Source organism: Paramormyrops kingsleyae, chromosome 23, assembly GCF_048594095.1.
Source record: "Paramormyrops kingsleyae isolate MSU_618 chromosome 23, PKINGS_0.4, whole genome shotgun sequence".
NCBI classification, from domain to species: Eukaryota; Metazoa; Chordata; class Actinopteri; order Osteoglossiformes; family Mormyridae; genus Paramormyrops; species Paramormyrops kingsleyae.
Window position 1 is genome coordinate 7179393 of NC_132819.1, and position 20834 is coordinate 7200226.

General features: G+C 40.6%; 3 long non-coding RNA genes across 4 annotated transcripts; 2 read left to right on the forward strand and 1 right to left on the reverse strand.

Annotated features, from left to right (window-relative positions):
* Positions 1 to 286: 286 nt before the first annotated feature.
* LOC140582003 (uncharacterized) lies at positions 287 to 3163 on the forward strand. Its single transcript, XR_011985046.1, has 2 exons — positions 287 to 1317; positions 1413 to 3163. It is a non-coding gene; the product is annotated as an uncharacterized lncRNA (long non-coding RNA).
* A 7214-nt stretch (positions 3164 to 10377) lies between these two features.
* LOC140582000 (uncharacterized) lies at positions 10378 to 12334 on the reverse strand. Its single transcript, XR_011985043.1, has 2 exons — positions 12224 to 12334; positions 10378 to 12128 (listed from the first exon to the last, which is right to left on the reverse strand). It is a non-coding gene; the product is annotated as an uncharacterized lncRNA (long non-coding RNA).
* A 5496-nt stretch (positions 12335 to 17830) lies between these two features.
* Positions 17831 to 20620, forward strand: LOC140581998 (uncharacterized). Of its 2 annotated transcripts, none has more exons than XR_011985040.1 (4): positions 17831 to 17927; positions 18697 to 18762; positions 19266 to 19401; positions 19698 to 20620. It is a non-coding gene; the product is annotated as an uncharacterized lncRNA (long non-coding RNA). The 2 variants fall into 2 exon arrangements; XR_011985041.1 differs by having other exon boundaries at positions 19266 to 19362.
* The last annotated feature ends 214 nt before the right edge of the window (positions 20621 to 20834 follow it).

The following is a 20834-nucleotide window of genomic DNA, read 5'->3' on the forward strand; positions in this document are numbered from 1 at the left end:
TAGAATACCGCTTATGTCAAAGTGACAGGTTGGGTCAAAGGTCACAAAGGTCAAATAAATCAAAAAGTGACAGGCGGGGGCTGCAAGCCGGGTGACGTCATGAGGTAGTGGGAGGGGGTGTTTTTTTTTTTGGCTGTGAGCGAGTTGAGCGTTGGGATAGGGGTTTATTTGTATATAGTTTATTTATTTATTATAATTTAATTATGTATTATTATTTAATTATTTATTATAATGTAATTATTATTATTTTAATTTTTAGGAGAGTGCTTATGAGTGTGGTGTTTTGTCTGCATCCACCGGGGTGCCGAGCAGGGGGGACTGAGCAGGGGGGTTGTTGCGTTAAGGTCTCAAACACTGGGTCTGAGTGGGGGTGGGTTACCTGATGGAGTGTGAGCGTACGCTGTACCACCGTGGTAAGGTCCGTGGCTTTGGAGAATCTGTAGAAAAGGGCTCTGAGAGAGCGATGCTGTGTCTGTTGCGGTACCGTGGTAAGGTCCCATGGCTTTGGATAATCCGCAAAGGACTCGGAGAGAGCGATGCCGGAGAGCTGAGAGTTGTGCTGCGCGAGACTGAAAGAAATCCTGTGAGAATGACCAAGTTGGAGCTAAGAATGAGAGGAGGAGCTGGGTCTGACGTCCAGTAAAAAAACGCTTAGCAGTAGTTTGACCGTCTGTGTGTGTATGTGTGTGTGTGTGTGAAAGCCGACACCCCCCTGCAGCAGTAGCAGTTTGGCCTTGTGTTTTTCCTCATGCAACCTATGTACATCCCGATAGGTCAAATCCCGGTCAAACTGTAATTTGGGGCACAGATCAAGTTTGACACTTTGTATTTCAGTAAATTTTGTTAAAGTTTTGTCTTTTCCCCCCCCCGACTCCCCGCCACACATCAAGTTTGACATTTTGTATTTCAGTAAATTTTGTCTTTTCCACCGACTCCCCCCATACCGTCTGCGCAGTTAAAACGTACATCGAAATAGACAACAGATAAAACTTGACAGGACGTATATTTCTCCTTAAAGAATCCTAAAAAGTAACCAACCACAGAAATTTTTAGTATGCCGAGAAGGGTTTCACTCCTTTGGTAAAGAGACACAAGTACCCCACACCCAGTATCATCATCAAGGCCTTGCCCTACTGGAAAGAGAAAACTACTCGGGACCTGCATAGAGTGAGTATATTATTTCTTTTATGCGTGTTTTATGATAAACACAATACAATAAAATAACTTAAAATAATTATTTTATTTTTAGAGATTCAGCTATTTTGGGTTTGTTTTTTTTTCTCTACGGGAGACACTGCGGATAGAAAACTCCATATAGTGAGTATATTATTTCTTTTATACATATGATAAACGCTATACATTAAAAATAACTTATTCTAATAATAGGTATTCTCTATTATTTTATGTACAAGAGAGACGGCACGGACCGGTCAAGAGAAAATCTACGCAAGACCTGAATCAGCAGGTATGGATGGAGCAACACCCCCCCTCCTATACCTGAAGCGCTATTAAATGAAATAGACAACATCAACAACGCTAATAATGATGAAAATGATGCGGTTTACTTTGCTCAACACGACTCGCCACCCGCAGCGTCTGGTGAAGCGACGGCCCAAGAGCCCTGTTTGCTACCATCCTTAGAGACATTATTAATAACCTTCCGGTGCTGATAGGGTCGGCACCGACCCATTTTTAAGTTTAACATGCATAAAAGCACCACATATATTTGTGCATACTCTTAAAACAAAAGGCTCCATATTGAACCTTTTAGCTTGGTACATATATGACACTCCTTGGACATTCTCAATTAAAAGAAATGGCACCTTTTTGAAGGCAATGGTTATATTTCCTCTGGTTAGAACCCCTATAGTTCTATATAGCACACCCAAGAACCTTTTTTTTCGAAATATATACTGCATCAAAGTTTTTTGACTTTGTCAGGAATCTCTATTTAAACTAAATAAATTAAAACAAAATCAAGGTAAGGCATCCCCACACATGTAAGGTAAGATAAGACCAGTTCAGTTTATTTATATAATTCTCTAGAGGTTTATTTTATCATTATTTTTTATTGAAAACGAGAGGAATGCTGTCAAAAGAAAGGTCCAGAAAGCCACACCAAAAATATTAAAACCAATCTTTTCATGGATAAGGAAGCCTAACAAGGTAACCAAGAAGTAAGAAACAAATTGGATGATAAATAATTGTTTTGAGGGTATCTTATGGCTGATGTACTGTAAGACACGTGCTGCTTGACACCGACCCGTCTAACATAAGAGACAGGAACAGAAAGCTAACATAGGCCGAAGGTTAAGCGTGTTAAATGAAAGGCAGCGGGATAATTCCCCATAATGCCGCACTATAACAAAATCAAACGCGACGTGAAAACGTTTAATAGACCTCAATAAAAATGTCAGGGACGTCTACGACAAACGCAGATTGTTGCCTAGTGGGGAAACTGCCTTTTGGATACCGAAATGTAAAACTAGCAGCATCGCAAAAAGGGTGTTGTAAGTCTTTAAAAATATTTCATCGAATGAATTTGTTAGTGTAACATGAAAGTGTTTCAAAGATGTACAGATGTTTTAAAATGTAATATGAAAGTTTTTCAAAGTAAGATGTACAGATGTTTTAAAATGTAACATGAAAGTTTTTCAAAGTAAGATGTACAGATGTTTTAAAATGTAACATGAAAGTTTTTCAAAGTAAGATGTACAGATGTTTTAAAAAATGTAACATGAAAGTTTTTCAAAGTAAGATGTACAGATGCTTTAAAAATGTTCGGGTGTTTTATTTTCTAGACGCGTTGTACAAAAACGGTTTGTTATGTGTACGCAGCGCAAGCATGTTTGTACAAAGTTTTATGCATTCATTTTGCGAATCAGTTTTGAAATCTAATATGAACGTGGCTTTTATTTTACAAAAACAAAGTTGCAAAAAATTTGTAGGCTCTTTATCAAAGCAGATTTTGTTAATATAACATGAAGTTTTTTTTTATTATTTTCAAAGTTGCACAAGGGTTTTAAAATGTAACATGTACACGTGTGTTTTATTTTTCAAACTTGTACAAAAACGTGTGTGTACATTTATCAAATGAGTTTTAAAATGCAACATGTACAGGTATTTTATTATTCAAAATAAAAGTTGTACATACATTTTGTTATATGTATGCAGCACGGTCATGTTTTTAAAATGTGCTAATATTTGCGGGATGGTGGGAATAAAGCGTATTTAAAAGGGGTACCTCTCGTGGAATCTACCAATCTTTAGCAGCTTTTGAACCCTGAGCCACACGGGGACTGGGGTTTTTAACCGTGAGACTCGACACCTAGCTACGCATTAGATCCTTACTTCAGCAATGGTCCCCATGTACCCAGTGTAGGGTCAGGTCCATCGCAAGAGAATGTCTCCGCCGTGAAAGAACGATCCACCAGCATTTTGTGTATCAACGAATCTGTAATCATTCTTTCCATTCATTATATGCTGAGTTTTCCAAAATTGTTTTTTAGCTGAAGCATCAAAAGCTGTAACTTCGAGTGCACCTGGTTTAATAGCATTTTATTTATAACAGTAGGAGCTTGTAAACTGCATTTAGCGGTCGCATGAAAACACATTAAAAACTTTGAAGAATAAAGCTTTAGTTATTTTTAATAAAGACGGCTTTCTAGTAAATGGTTTTCCTACAAGGTGACCCCGCGGCCTATACTTAAGACATCCGGGCGCCTGATTTGAGATGTTTACTGAGGACGGTATGTTAAGTTAACAGTGGTGACTGAGCTGCACCGTGTTTGACTCTTAATGAAACTTAGACCTAATTCAACAGAACCAGTCGTCATCCACTTTGCAGTGAGATTTCTGTGCGAAATGTGAACAAAGATTCATTTTCTTACTTTACCACTTATCGGATAACAAGGGAAATGGCAGCGGCAATAACCTACACAGTTATTTGTTCCTTCCATATGTATATATATAGCACCGCAGAACGTTTTGCACTTTTTTGCACTATTTGTTTATTGTTTGTTGTGTGTTCTACATGCATGTTTGCACTGGAGGATCTGCTTTTTATTCTCATTGTACATGAGTATAGTGACAATAAAAAGGCATTTCATTCATTCATAATATGTCGGACACAATGGCTCTGAGCACCAGGGAGTCCGCCGTGAGGCGCACGAGCTGCTAGCTGATGTAATGCTGCGAACGGTCGGGGCTCTGACATTCTTAAGGTGCGGCTATCTATCCCCGAGACACTTTAGCCAGGAGCGTGTATATTTGCGCTTATTAATGCTGCAGTGTCAGGGTTTTGCTGACTCTTATAGGAAGCTGGCTAGCAATAACATTTTTAGCTGGTCTTTTTCATTTAGTACATACACGGTTTAGAAGAAAACCTAATCACCATTAAAAAAAATAAATAAATAAACGTACAAAACTATTGAAATCCCCCAGAAGCATGTGCATATTTTTCTGGTTTGCATGTTGTGTGTGTGTGTGTGTGTGTGTGTGTGTGTGTGTGTGTGGTTACCTAAGCACAGTCGGCCTAGTGTTTGATAGGTGATGGAGAAGCGTACGGTCGTGGGGACAATAAACTACATGCGCCTATGCCAACATGTGTTTAAGTATAGCGACAAACATGGACGCTTTCTTTAACGTAAAACAGTTAAAGGCTCATACGGTTTTGTTTACATTTTTATTTTTTTAATTTCAAGTAGCCTCTAATCACCTTACATTAGTTCTGATTTACTGTAGTCACCAATCAGAGTATTTTAAAACAATGGCACTGAAATGTCACCACATGTTAAAGCTAACAAAGTAACATGATTATATCAGCGGAACAAACCAGTCGCCGGTACGTATAGACAGATCATGTGTTGCTCAACAATCGACAGCATTTTGAAATCTATTTGTATTTAGACAAATATATTGGGAATAAAGCGTTGTGTTTTAAAAGGCAGACATTGAGGTCGAATTTAAATTGGTCACAATTGTATTGTTTTCCGCAGCTAGAAGTGTCGGCTGAGGTTGATTTTAATTGGCATGTCAGTTTAGGATTCTTGCAGTAGAAGTTATGTAGTGAATTGCGGTACTCTGAAATTAAGTGATATGTGTATTAGAATCGTGAAGCGTCATCTTCCTTTGTTTTAGGTTCACCCCGGGCATTTTATGAATTGTAATGTAATATCAGACAGTGTGTGATGAATTTCTGAAGGCCTGTTATAGGCCTATATGACAATTTCGTGGAAACGTCTCATGGAAAAATGTAGTTGCAGTTTGTCAGGACTAAAGACTGGCTAATGTGACATGGTGAACAAGTCCTGTGGTTAAAGAATGCCGGCCTGTTGCTTAAAACATTGTGTTGTATGCCGAATGTTTCTTGCCCATAGACTACATGTTGCTATACTGTTCCTTTATAATATTCAACTATTATTTTTTAAATCATTTAATGAAATAGGTAAATACCTCATCATTGATGACTATGGTCCACCTGAGTGACAAGTAACCCGTCCTGGACAGAGGTTTCTTCAAGGCCTGTTGTGGGAACCCCATGGTGTAGGATTAAGAGAAAGAATACAGGGAGTGGTACAAATGAGCAGTTGTCCTGCCCCCTTTTACTCATTTTGGATGCTTAAATTACTAAATTGTGATTTTAATGCTCATCTGTATGATTCTATGGTCTGAGCGAGTCTCCAGTACTACATGAATGGTAAACTTAAAAACTCTACTTCTCTTAGCTTAATGATATTTTCTTTTACTGTGTACGATTGGTAGAAATGAAAATCGTGATTTGTCTCTCAGCTTGTGTGTGTGTGTGTGTGTGTGTCTGTGTGTGTGCGTGCGGTGTGTCAACAATGGCAATTATTCACTAAATTCTAAACAAACCCACATATAAAACCCCCTCCCCACCCACCCCAGACACCTATAAAACACAGCATTCTTGCTCTCACCCCCCACTCATTTTGTGAAAAAGCATGTCTGTTGCCAAGACTACAGCTCGTGTCTTGAGTCGTACATACTATGACCCCAGCCACCCGGGGTCATACGGAGGGGCCTCCAGACTGCAGAGAGCCGTGCAGGAAGATACGGGGGAAAAAAGTGGCTACTGATGACATCAGAGAGTGGCTGTCTATGCAAGACAGTTATACTTTACATAAGCCGGCTAAAAAGAATTTCCCCAGGAGCAGAGTGTTTAATACCGAGAGCCATGTATCAGCGGCAGGCCGGTTTATGCGACATGCAAGGGCTGGCGATGTACAACGACGGGTTAAAGTATCTCCTTACGGCAAACCCACATATAAAACCCCCTCCCCAACCTCCCCAGACACCAGCCCTTTTCCTGGAGGACATGTCTGAATTTACTTTTGGGTCGATACAGCACAACAAGTCTTCTCCTCAACTTAACCCCCAGCGATCCCCATCCATGACCCTCTATACTTTTGGACAGCGAATGGATACAACGCCACCAGAGCTTCCTCAATACACTCCGCGGCAGGCCGCATCATGGTGCCCGTATGGGGTTCTGTTCCAGTCACAACCTCCGCGTGCGGACTCTGCCCTAATGGATACATCGCGGGTTACTGCATCGATGTTGGATGATTTCCGCGATCGTTTTGCGGCTCCATCATTATCTGGAGATTCTGGGTGTGGCGGCATCACCGTAGCTGCCATGAAGATAATCAAAGGGTCACTTGCCTTTATTCTGGATCGGCTAATCGAAGATGACTTGAAGGCGACCTGTATCGGCTGTACTGTGAAACACCCTAGCCTGCTTCAGCACACGTGTCGCTATGAACCTGTACCGTTTTATTTCTTTAACAATTTTGAAAAGCTGTTCAAAAAGCTGTATAGGCCACGGCTTAAACATATTATCACAAAGGCGGTGGCCATGTTTCACCCTCATACCGCTCCTGTAAAAATACATGCATCAATCGATGTGTTAGTTTCTGAACTTAAAGGCCAAATTAATGTACGGGCCAAATTGCGCGAGCTGAAACGCTTCGCTGAAGACGGTGATTGTGAGTATGCTGTAGATGAGGCGTTTAATGATTTCTGCAATTTGTACACATGCGAGCACCCTATGGCTGGTGTGTAAACGTCTGTCAAAATGTGATTGGCTGCTCATTTTTATATGCTTTCTAAATAAAATGAGTTGAGTCATGAAAACATTGTGTCGTTATTGCTAACAAGTACTTGACCGTGTTTATTTTACGCCATCAAAACCCTGGGTCATTTGGTGGCGTAGATAGATTATACAGGGTGGTACACATGTTGCCTGCTTAAGGGTGACATAATGGGGTAGTTGTACATCGCCAGCCCTTGCATGTCGCATAAACCGGCCTGCCGCTGATACATGGCTCTCGGTATTAAACACTCTGCTCCTGGGGAAATTCTTTTTAGCCGGCTTATGTAAAGTATAACTGTCTTGCATAGACAGCCACTCTCTGATGTCATCAGTAGCCACTTTTTTCCCCCGTATCTTCCTGCACGGCTCTCTGCAGTCTGGAGGCCCCTCCGTATGACCCCGGGTGGCTGGGGTCATAGTATGTACGACTCAAGACACGAGCTGTAGTCTTGGCAACAGACATGCTTTTTCACAAAATGAGTGGGGGGTGAGAGCAAGAATGCTGTGTTTTATAGGTGTCTGGGGTGGGTGGGGAGGGGGTTTTATATGTGGGTTTGTTTAGAATTTAGTGAATAATTGCCATTGTTGACACACCGCACGCACACACACAGACACACACACACACACACACACAAGCTGAGAGACAAATCACGATTTTCATTTCTACCAATCGTACACAGTAAAAGAAAATATCATTAAGCTAAGAGAAGTAGAGTTTTTAAGTTTACCATTCATGTAGTACTGGAGACTCGCTCAGACCATAGAATCATACAGATGAGCATTAAAATCACAATTTAGTAATTTAAGCATCCAAAATGAGTAAAAGGGGGCAGGACAACTGCTCATTTGTACCACTCCCTGTATTCTTTCTCTTAATCCTACACCATGGGGTTCCCACAACAGGCCTTGAAGAAACCTCTGTCCAGGACGGGTTACTTGTCACTCAGGTGGACCATAGTCATCAATGATGAGGTATTTACCTATTTCATTAAATGATTTAAAAAATAATAGTTGAATATTATAAAGGAACAGTATAGCAACATGTAGTCTATGGGCAAGAAACATTCGGCATACAACACAATGTTTTAAGCAACAGGCCGGCATTCTTTAACCACAGGACTTGTTCACCATGTCACATTAGCCAGTCTTTAGTCCTGACAAACTGCAACTACATTTTTCCATGAGACGTTTCCACGAAATTGTCATATAGGCCTATAACAGGCCTTCAGAAATTCATCACACACTGTCTGATATTACATTACAATTCATAAAATGCCCGGGGTGAACCTAAAACAAAGGAAGATGACGCTTCACGATTCTAATACACATATCACTTAATTTCAGAGTACCGCAATTCACTACATAACTTCTACTGCAAGAATCCTAAACTGACATGCCAATTAAAATCAACCTCAGCCGACACTTCTAGCTGCGGAAAACAATACAATTGTGACCAATTTAAATTCGACCTCAATGTCTGCCTTTTAAAACACAACGCTTTATTCCCAATATATTTGTCTAAATACAAATAGATTTCAAAATGCTGTCGATTGTTGAGCAACACATGATCTGTCTATACGTACCGGCGACTGGTTTGTTCCGCTGATATAATCATGTTACTTTGTTAGCTTTAACATGTGGTGACATTTCAGTGCCATTGTTTTAAAATACTCTGATTGGTGACTACAGTAAATCAGAACTAATGTAAGGTGATTAGAGGCTACTTGAAATTAAAAAAATAAAAATGTAAACAAAACCGTATGAGCCTTTAACTGTTTTACGTTAAAGAAAGCGTCCATGTTTGTCGCTATACTTAAACACATGTTGGCATAGGCGCATGTAGTTTATTGTCCCCACGACCGTACGCTTCTCCATCACCTATCAAACACTAGGCCGACTGTGCTTAGGTAACCACACACACACACACACACACACACACACACACACACACAACATGCAAACCAGAAAAATATGCACATGCTTCTGGGGGATTTCAATAGTTTTGTACGTTTATTTATTTATTTTTTTTAATGGTGATTAGGTTTTCTTCTAAACCGTGTATGTACTAAATGAAAAAGACCAGCTAAAAATGTTATTGCTAGCCAGCTTCCTATAAGAGTCAGCAAAACCCTGACACTGCAGCATTAATAAGCGCAAATATACACGCTCCTGGCTAAAGTGTCTCGGGGATAGATAGCCGCACCTTAAGAATGTCAGAGCCCCGACCGTTCGCAGCATTACATCAGCTAGCAGCTCGTGCGCCTCACGGCGGACTCCCTGGTGCTCAGAGCCATTGTGTCCGACATATTATGAATGAATGAAATGCCTTTTTATTGTCACTATACTCATGTACAATGAGAATAAAAAGCAGATCCTCCAGTGCAAACATGCATGTAGAACACACAACAAACAATAAACAAATAGTGCAAAAAAGTGCAAAACGTTCTGCGGTGCTATATATATACATATGGAAGGAACAAATAACTGTGTAGGTTATTGCCGCTGCCATTTCCCTTGTTATCCGATAAGTGGTAAAGTAAGAAAATGAATCTTTGTTCACATTTCGCACAGAAATCTCACTGCAAAGTGGATGACGACTGGTTCTGTTGAATTAGGTCTAAGTTTCATTAAGAGTCAAACACGGTGCAGCTCAGTCACCACTGTTAACTTAACATACCGTCCTCAGTAAACATCTCAAATCAGGCGCCCGGATGTCTTAAGTATAGGCCGCGGGGTCACCTTGTAGGAAAACCATTTACTAGAAAGCCGTCTTTATTAAAAATAACTAAAGCTTTATTCTTTAAAGTTTTTAATGTGTTTTCATGCGACCGCTAAATGCAGTTTACAAGCTCCTACTGTTATAAATAAAATGCTATTAAACCAGGTGCACTCGAAGTTACAGCTTTTGATGCTTCAGCTAAAAAACAATTTTGGAAAACTCAGCATATAATGAATGGAAAGAATGATTACAGATTCGTTGATACACAAAATGCTGGTGGATCGTTCTTTCACGGCGGAGACATTCTCTTGCGATGGACCTGACCCTACACTGGGTACATGGGGACCATTGCTGAAGTAAGGATCTAATGCGTAGCTAGGTGTCGAGTCTCACGGTTAAAAACCCCAGTCCCCGTGTGGCTCAGGGTTCAAAAGCTGCTAAAGATTGGTAGATTCCACGAGAGGTACCCCTTTTAAATACGCTTTATTCCCACCATCCCGCAAATATTAGCACATTTTAAAAACATGACCGTGCTGCATACATATAACAAAATGTATGTACAACTTTTATTTTGAATAATAAAATACCTGTACATGTTGCATTTTAAAACTCATTTGATAAATGTACACACACGTTTTTGTACAAGTTTGAAAAATAAAACACACGTGTACATGTTACATTTTAAAACCCTTGTGCAACTTTGAAAATAATAAAAAAAAACTTCATGTTATATTAACAAAATCTGCTTTGATAAAGAGCCTACAAATTTTTTGCAACTTTGTTTTTGTAAAATAAAAGCCACGTTCATATTAGATTTCAAAACTGATTCGCAAAATGAATGCATAAAACTTTGTACAAACATGCTTGCGCTGCGTACACATAACAAACCGTTTTTGTACAACGCGTCTAGAAAATAAAACACCCGAACATTTTTAAAGCATCTGTACATCTTACTTTGAAAAACTTTCATGTTACATTTTTTAAAACATCTGTACATCTTACTTTGAAAAACTTTCATGTTACATTTTAAAACATCTGTACATCTTACTTTGAAAAACTTTCATGTTACATTTTAAAACATCTGTACATCTTACTTTGAAAAACTTTCATATTACATTTTAAAACATCTGTACATCTTTGAAACACTTTCATGTTACACTAACAAATTCATTCGATGAAATATTTTTAAAGACTTACAACACCCTTTTTGCGATGCTGCTAGTTTTACATTTCGGTATCCAAAAGGCAGTTTCCCCACTAGGCAACAATCTGCGTTTGTCGTAGACGTCCCTGACATTTTTATTGAGGTCTATTAAACGTTTTCACGTCGCGTTTGATTTTGTTATAGTGCGGCATTATGGGGAATTATCCCGCTGCCTTTCATTTAACACGCTTAACCTTCGGCCTATGTTAGCTTTCTGTTCCTGTCTCTTATGTTAGACGGGTCGGTGTCAAGCAGCACGTGTCTTACAGTACATCAGCCATAAGATACCCTCAAAACAATTATTTATCATCCAATTTGTTTCTTACTTCTTGGTTACCTTGTTAGGCTTCCTTATCCATGAAAAGATTGGTTTTAATATTTTTGGTGTGGCTTTCTGGACCTTTCTTTTGACAGCATTCCTCTCGTTTTCAATAAAAAATAATGATAAAATAAACCTCTAGAGAATTATATAAATAAACTGAACTGGTCTTATCTTACCTTACATGTGTGGGGATGCCTTACCTTGATTTTGTTTTAATTTATTTAGTTTAAATAGAGATTCCTGACAAAGTCAAAAAACTTTGATGCAGTATATATTTCGAAAAAAAAGGTTCTTGGGTGTGCTATATAGAACTATAGGGGTTCTAACCAGAGGAAATATAACCATTGCCTTCAAAAAGGTGCCATTTCTTTTAATTGAGAATGTCCAAGGAGTGTCATATATGTACCAAGCTAAAAGGTTCAATATGGAGCCTTTTGTTTTAAGAGTATGCACAAATATATGTGGTGCTTTTATGCATGTTAAACTTAAAAATGGGTCGGTGCCGACCCTATCAGCACCGGAAGGTTATTAATAATGTCTCTAAGGATGGTAGCAAACAGGGCTCTTGGGCCGTCGCTTCACCAGACGCTGCGGGTGGCGAGTCGTGTTGAGCAAAGTAAACCGCATCATTTTCATCATTATTAGCGTTGTTGATGTTGTCTATTTCATTTAATAGCGCTTCAGGTATAGGAGGGGGGGTGTTGCTCCATCCATACCTGCTGATTCAGGTCTTGCGTAGATTTTCTCTTGACCGGTCCGTGCCGTCTCTCTTGTACATAAAATAATAGAGAATACCTATTATTAGAATAAGTTATTTTTAATGTATAGCGTTTATCATATGTATAAAAGAAATAATATACTCACTATATGGAGTTTTCTATCCGCAGTGTCTCCCGTAGAGAAAAAAAAACAAACCCAAAATAGCTGAATCTCTAAAAATAAAATAATTATTTTAAGTTATTTTATTGTATTGTGTTTATCATAAAACACGCGTAAAATATCATAAAACACGCGTAAAAGAAATAATATACTCACTCTATGCAGGTCCCGAGTAGTTTTCTCTTTCCAGTAGGGCAAGGCCTTGATGATGATACTGGGTGTGGGGTACTTGTGTCTCTTTACCAAAGGAGTGAAACCCTTCTCGGCATACTAAAAATTTCTGTGGTTGGTTACTTTTTAGGATTCTTTAAGGAGAAATATACGTCCTGTCAAGTTTTATCTGTTGTCTATTTCGATGTACGTTTTAACTGCGCAGACGGTATGGGGGGGAGTCGGGGGGAAAAGACAAAATTTACTGAAATACAAAATGTCAAACTTGATGTGTGGCGGGGAGTCGGGGGGGAAAAGACAAAACTTTAACAAAATTTACTGAAATACAAAGTGTCAAACTTGATCTGTGCCCCAAATTACAGTTTGACCGGGATTTGACCTATCGGGATGTACATAGGTTGCATGAGGAAAAACACAAGGCCAAACTGCTACTGCTGCAGGGGGGTGTCGGCTTTCACACACACACACACACACACACACACAGACGGTCAAACTACTGCTAAGCGTTTTTTTACTGGACGTCAGACCCAGCTCCTCCTCTCATTCTTAGCTCCAACTTGGTCATTCTCACAGGATTTCTTTCAGTCTCGCGCAGCACAACTCTCAGCTCTCCGGCATCGCTCTCTCCGAGTCCTTTGCGGATTATCCAAAGCCATGGGACCTTACCACGGTACCGCAACAGACACAGCATCGCTCTCTCAGAGCCCTTTTCTACAGATTCTCCAAAGCCACGGACCTTACCACGGTGGTACAGCGTACGCTCACACTCCATCAGGTAACCCACCCCCACTCAGACCCAGTGTTTGAGACCTTAACGCAACAACCCCCCTGCTCAGTCCCCCCTGCTCGGCACCCGCTGGATGCAGACAAAACAACACACACAGACGGTCAAACTACTGCTAAGCGTTTTTTTACTGGACGTCAGACCCAGCTCCTCCTCTCATTCTTAGCTCCAACTTGGTCATTCTCACAGGATTTCTTTCAGTCTCGCGCAGCACAACTCTCAGCTCTCCGGCATCGCTCTCTCCGAGTCCTTTGCGGATTATCCAAAGCCATGGGACCTTACCACGGTACCGCAACAGACACAGCATCGCTCTCTCAGAGCCCTTTTCTACAGATTCTCCAAAGCCACGGACCTTACCACGGTGGTACAGCGTACGCTCACACTCCATCAGGTAACCCACCCCCACTCAGACCCAGTGTTTGAGACCTTAACGCAACAACCCCCCTGCTCAGTCCCCCCTGCTCGGCACCCCGGTGGATGCAGACAAAACACCACACTCATAAGCACTCTCCTAAAAATTAAAATAATAATAATTACATTATAATAAATAATTAAATAATAATACATAATTAAATTATAATAAATAAATAAACTATATACAAATAAACCCCTATCCCAACGCTCAACTCGCTCACAGCCAAAAAAAAAAACACCCCCTCCCACTACCTCATGACGTCACCCGGCTTGCAGCCCCCGCCTGTCACTTTTTGATTTATTTGACCTTTGTGACCTTTGACCCAACCTGTCACTTTGACATAAGCGGTATTCTATCTCTCTCTAGCACGTCATTCGGTGCACAGGCCCACAGAGCTTATATCTGGAGACTGACATAAGCTGCTCTCTACTTTTCTACTGAATGGCACCTGGTTCTCCCAAAGGCTGTAATAAATACAGTGGCGTAATAAGTGTAATGACAATAATCAGAGCAGAAAACAAACTAAAACCCAACCAACAAATTTGCTTTGGGGCTTCTGGTAGCGAGTGTCATGAAGAGAAACTCGGGAAGCCAGAATGCTGAAGGAGGGGCTTTATTTTGGGGCATCGACAAGCAGGATCGGAGTTGGGGTGGCGGTGCAGGAGAAGTCGGGAGCCGGGGAAGGCAGACCGACACAGAAAACACAAGTCAGGAGGCAGCCACACAGGGAAGGTGTGAGGGGAAGGGGATGGGGAGCGGACCGGACATACTGTAGGAAGGGAGGCAGGAGGGATCAGGGATAAACAGAGGACAAAGACAGGAACAGAGGACAAAGACAGGAACAGATGACAAAGACAGGAACAGAGGACAAAGACAGGAACAGAGGACAAAGACAGGAACAGATGACAAAGAAAAACTTTTGGCAGCAAGTTTCTTTGTTAATGAAGTTGTATCAAGTTATACGTAATAATGAAGTTACATGAAATGTTGTGAACAAATGTATTTATGTCCAGATGTCTCCGTGGTAGAAATGCCTACACACCTAATGTTTTTCTTAAATAACCGTGCCTCTCGTGGCCACACACTGTTTCATATGTCATCTCCTTCCTCCGAGTCCTTCCTCCAAATTTCTCCAGAGGTCAGTGAAAAAACACCAGTGGTGGGCCTACTTAATTAAAAACTTGCTACTTTGTTATTTTGTTTCGAAGCTGCATATTTTGCAATGGCTGTCTTCAGCTCACTCTATAAATGAGGATATACAGTGTATATGCTAATATTAAACACTGTGTGAAGAGACACCAAATATGTGAACTAGAAACAGACAACCAAAATGAGGAAGAATTAGCTTGTCTTTTTTTCAAATTCATGATCGTTGCTTCTTTATGTTGTTGTTTCATCTTTTTTTTTTTGCAATCTTTCAAGATTCACTATGCTGTCTTTATTTTATATCTGTCCCTCCCACTCTTTTCATGTGTTTTTCATCTCTGTAAACTCAAAGCAATAGATATGAAAATATCTTCAGAAAAAAACTCCCATATACTGTAAACTCAAACAATCAGCAGTATTATAATAGGCCTATATTTGCAGTACAAATGCCAGTCTAAATTTCCTTTTGCTTATGCAATACATTTGCTTGGGCGGGATCCAACATTAAACAGCAGTCAAGTAATATTACCAAATTCAGCTAATCCTGATACTGCATTGTCCACAAGCAAAGAAACTCATACAAGAGGGGAAAAAAAACAGAAAAATGAATGGGAAATTCAATGCAGATGGACAAATGACTTAATGTCCGTATTTCTTGACAATACGCTGACGTGTTTTGGTTAAAGGGGCATCGCATGGTAATGAGAGATAAACTGGTCTTGCAGCATACTCTACTTCTGTAATGGATGTACTGGGAGCAAGGTCATGGGATTTACCCCGGAGCAGTACATCATCACCACTGCAGAGAGAGACACAAGAAGCAGACGAAATGAATAAAGAAGGAATAAAAATTCTGGTGCATGGAAAGAGGAGGGATGGGGGCAGGGGTAGACTGGCAGCACAAGGCAGCTCAGGAATTTAATGCTGACTGGGGGGTCCCTTGGTATGTTCTGCTGTTGACTAGGGTGGGGGGCATTCCCGGTGTTGTATTTTGCCATTGACTGGGGAGGGGGGAGGTCCTTCTGGTGTATTTTTGATCAAGCATTATCCATATCATCCCCTGTGATCGAGCTGCAAACGCGACAAGACTGTTAACTCTGGGAGCAGAACTGTAAGACTGTATGCAGGCTGTATGATGCTAGGGGTGGGGGGGAAAGTGTGGCCTCCACAAGGCAAATTTCCCAAACTTCCTGAGGGTCAGTCCGTGCCTGATGGGGGCATAGTGCAACGTAATGATTTGGAAGGAGCTGGAGAAAAAAACAAAAACAAATTAGCTTACATAAATTTTATTGATCCCAGGGGGAAATGCTTCTGCATACACCAGCAAGGTTCATAGAGCACAGATGAACATACATTTACTGCAAAACCAATGTAGGTGCACAGACGAGTACACAGAACACTATTTGGCTTTTGAAAAACTGAATATTAGAGAATATTACTGAAATTTCACAGACTAAACATAGAGATAAATATGGAAGAACCAACCTGCCAATGGTGTTGGCCCAGTTTGCTGGAGGACTGGCTAAATTTTGGTGGAGAATTGGCTTTTTGGGGGTGGGAATGACCATGCTGGCATTTCCTTTATCTGACAATTTTTCTTTCAAATTCAGCCTATCTTTTAAAATTTAACCAGTAGATGACTCTACCTGTGCCATGTACTGTAGCTCTGATAGAGTATGCTATGCTAACGGCTCCAGAAGCTGCGGTCAATAGAGCACCATCTATAGGGAAAGCAGAGTGGTGTTGTGCTATGCTAACAGGTCCAGAGGCTGCAGCCGATAGAGCATCACCTCCTTCAGCGGCCACCCCCTCATCCATCTTCCTCACCCGAGTGCTCCCACCACTTAGCGCGTCCTTTGCGGCGCCCTGGGGCTGACACGGCCGGGACAGAAGCTGGCCCCAAACCGCCACATTAGCTGTGAGGCCTCTTTAAACATTTGTGGCAGTCTGTGTATAAGCTGAGGAGCTGCACAGCCGCTCACCCTACGCTTCTTTATTTGAGCCTTCATCATTGTTAACCAGACCTCCACTCCCATGGTCCCGGAGCAAACGGTCAACCATACTTCACTCTTCATATTTCAGCTGTGCCTCATTTACTTAATTGTGTGGCACATATTTTCATTATAGCATTTGTTTATTATGTGGCCTGTTACTTAGTCTAAGTGCTGTCTTCTTTCTGAACGATTTTCCATTTAAATGTTACGGAGCCACCGTGTGAGTTAAATTTAATTCGTGCAATAAAATTATTCATCGTCTAGGTATTTTATTGCAGTTTAATGTAAAAAACTGTCACAACAATAAGTGATTATGACATTTCAGCAGCATTTTGATAAGGCAGGTAAAGCGCAGGTAAAACTTCATTTCCCTCATTCCTGGAAGCAGATGTATCGCGTCTGGTAACTGCGTTTATGATGCTTACGGTCTCCTACTAGCCGGAGATTCGCGGTAAATATCCGTTTTATAGCGTAAGCGAACGGCCTGGTGTTTATGACATCGTTCCGGTTTTATTTTCAAACCTGGAGGACAGTAATGTCGACTCGCTTAGAAAGTCACGCAGGAAAATACATATGAATGAGCTGAAGTCGCACATGTGCGGTATCGTTAAATGTATTATCGCGCATCCCATCATGATGGTCCGTTAACTGAGAATTTACTGTAATATACACCGCGGCTGTTTACTAAATAGCCGCACAAATGCGAACTTGCAAACGGCTGAATGTGCACAGTGAATAAAAAAAAAATTATATATATATATATATATATATATATATATATTAATTATTATTAAGCAACGACTGAACTAAAATCATGTCCTGAAATATGATCCACTATTACAAGGAAACCGGTGTTTAATCTTAGACGCTCAGCGAAATCATCCATTTGCAATTACGTTGTCCACTTTAACATTCCGGATTGCCGGAATGGATGATCACCAAGGCATATTAGCAGCCGCATTTCCATGTTTATGAGCTTTCGGTACATTAAGGTGTAATTAGTTTCACACGCGTCTGGTAGCCCGAAACGGAGGTGTGAAAATCAGGAAACCCGCCCAGAAGACGGCGATCATACGCCGAGACCAAACGATACGGAAAGTCAAGCATTTACTTGCTTTTTAAGGGCAACTATAACTGGCATGTATAAACTCCGCAAATATGCCTGATTTACGATACCAGGTTGTTTTTATAAATTACTCTTAACCTTGAACGTGCAGCACTGTGCTTGTAAATAAGTATTTATAGCTTAGGCGTTTAAGTGAGGTGACCATGACGCCTGTGCAAATTCTGTTAGTAAAAAATAATGATTTCTCTGTTGGATTACTTGTAAATTTTACTTTAATATTCACTTTCTAAACCATAAGAGGGAATTACTTTTAATTGTGTTCAAAGGGGCGGAAATGTTTACCCGTTAATCTTCATTAAGCTTATTTTGACAATGGACGGTACGAAACACTGGAAAATCATTCTGGTATTTATTGTTACTTTGGTTACCTACTTTCCACCTTCCTACTGGTGTAAAGTATGAACGACCAATCACGTTATTTACATCCATATGATTTGTACTAATCTGTTCCTTCAATAGGCCTAATTTTTTTTTATATAATTTTGAAGTGACTTCAATTAAAATAACAGAAAATACGAACCACGTTTGAAAAATTGCTGTGTTCATAGTATAAAATATAGCAGTATACGTAAACTTTGGCTCATGTAAATAGACATTACCATTCAACTATGAAATAATTAAGACGTTTTAATAATCGCTTTTAGATTTTCTAAAGGCACAATTTTTTGATACTTATTGGGTTCTTAAATTATTGAAACACGATGCTGAGAGCCGCAGTAGTGCTCGGAGTAACAAGGGCAGTAATATATTGAAGGTTACTGCGGCGACACGGCAGGTCAAAGCCGGGGCAGGCTGATTGTGTCTTCATCTATTCCCCTCCAGGGTCTGACAAAAGGAAAAGACTCTTCAGCGCTGATCATCATCGCTCAGTTCCGACATTCAAACGTCGTGAGAGAATTTACGTTCCTTGTCAGCTCTGATCACGTCTGTTGTCATTTTTTTTTTTTTTCCTGCATGGGAACATTTTCATTTCACAGTTTGAGCTGCACCTCACCTTGTTATAACCGGGGTGTTGGGGGTGTGTTATTTTGTAATAAGGGTGGTGGGGGCGTAAGCGGCAATGATGGAGAAACAATTTGTTCTTGGGGGGGAAGGTGGACGGGGAGCAAGGTGATGGAGAGCATGGTGGGTGATGAAGAGGAGGTCTCTGGGAGTTCAGGTCAGAATCTGAACTCACTTGATCATTGGGTGTCAAGGGGTGGAAATATTTATTAAATAATAAAAAAAAAGCAAGAAAGGCTGCATACGCTTTGCTTCTACGGCTGTCCCTGGGTAGACTGCTTAGTTTGTGTGTGTGTGTGTGTGTGTGTGTGTGTGTGTGTGTGTGTGTGTAGGCGGGCGGAGGGAGGGGCAGCTTCCTGAAGATGTCAGTGCTATCTCTGCCCTATCAGATGCTGTGTCAGGGAGCACTATTGATCCTGAGCTCGAGTTTGAGCAGAGATGCGCGATGGTGCCAGGCGCCCAATCTGACCGAAGACGAGGGCCGAGGTGATGCCACGGCCATCCATCTCCCTGCATTACATCTCGGTATTGTGTCTGTCCGTGGTATTTAGAATAAAACCTTAACACTACCATAGCTAAATAGAATTTGACGTAGAGAACACTATGCCAAAACTTCAGACTAGATTCCTTGTTGAACAGACCTCCCTTGGCAATATAAACATTGCACCTATGTCAAAGCCATACATTCTGTATACACTGCGAAAACTTATTGGCTACAATATATATTAATATATATTAATATATTGATAACACATAGTATCTTGTCCTGCTGATTAACAGCTGTTACCTTGATGTGATTTTTCTTTTCTTTTAAATATCAGAATCTGAATATCTGCCCAAGTAGTGGGAGTGATGAAAACTTGTCAGACGCTCGGTGGAAATGCCAGGAATAACAGCACGTATCCGGAGGCTGGCACTAAGCTTTCTGCTGGGGGGATGATAAGGTTCGTGCATCTTCTTGCTTAGGACAGGAATCTGGAGCTCAGTGGTACAGAAACCTTTGTCATCCATCTATGTCCCCGAGGAAATATATAAAGTACTTTCCACCACTTGAGATAACTGTTTTGAGATAAATCTTAACTTTTTTTTATTATTATTATTTTAATGTCCTAATGCAAAATACACATTTATAACCTTCTGCTCCCAGAGTGTACTGCAGTTAAACAGTAAATTTAGTTCAATTCATAGTCGTCGTATATACTGCTCCCAAAACGTCTGTATGGTTTTCCCAGAGAATGTCTGGTGACTTCAGACAGCATAAGCGCAAGTTAAAGAACTCAAATTAATTATGAAATTACACGTGAAACAAATTAGCATTACATAAGCTGTACATGTATTGCGGTATGAGATAAGTGTTCCAGTGTGATTCAGAAAGTTTAAAAAACAAATTAATACTGATGTCTAAATTTGAATATAAATACATACTATGTCATGTTTCCTACCGCAGAGACTGTTCTAAATTTATTAGTAATAGATTATTGTCTGCAGCCTTATCCTTAAATGTATGGGTCTGGGTTTCTGAGTAACTGGCTGAACCATGTGCAATAAACCTGCAAACCTACTATATGTCTCAGTACGAGCCCGGTTGCATGTATCAGTACTCTGATTACTCCCGGTTCAGCTCACGGGGAAAACAACGTTTGGATAATCGACAACTCCGGTTTTACAATAAGCCAGCTGTCAGGGTTTGAGGTGGTCGATCCACAAGGTGACACTTTACCCCTGTTCTCAGATGTAGATCAATCTCCGGAGAGAGACGGGCGTGGGGGTGGGCAGGGTAGGAGGTGGCGTGATTCAGTTCACTTTTACTGCTGAAGTGTGGCAGCTAAATCCAATCCCTTTTTATGCCATAAACTACACGCTTATCCTGCTCTATAGGGCTACTGCTTAGGACGCTGTAAAACCAGCATATGGCTGAGGAATTCCAATAACCAAGGAGGATTTTAAAATATCCTTTT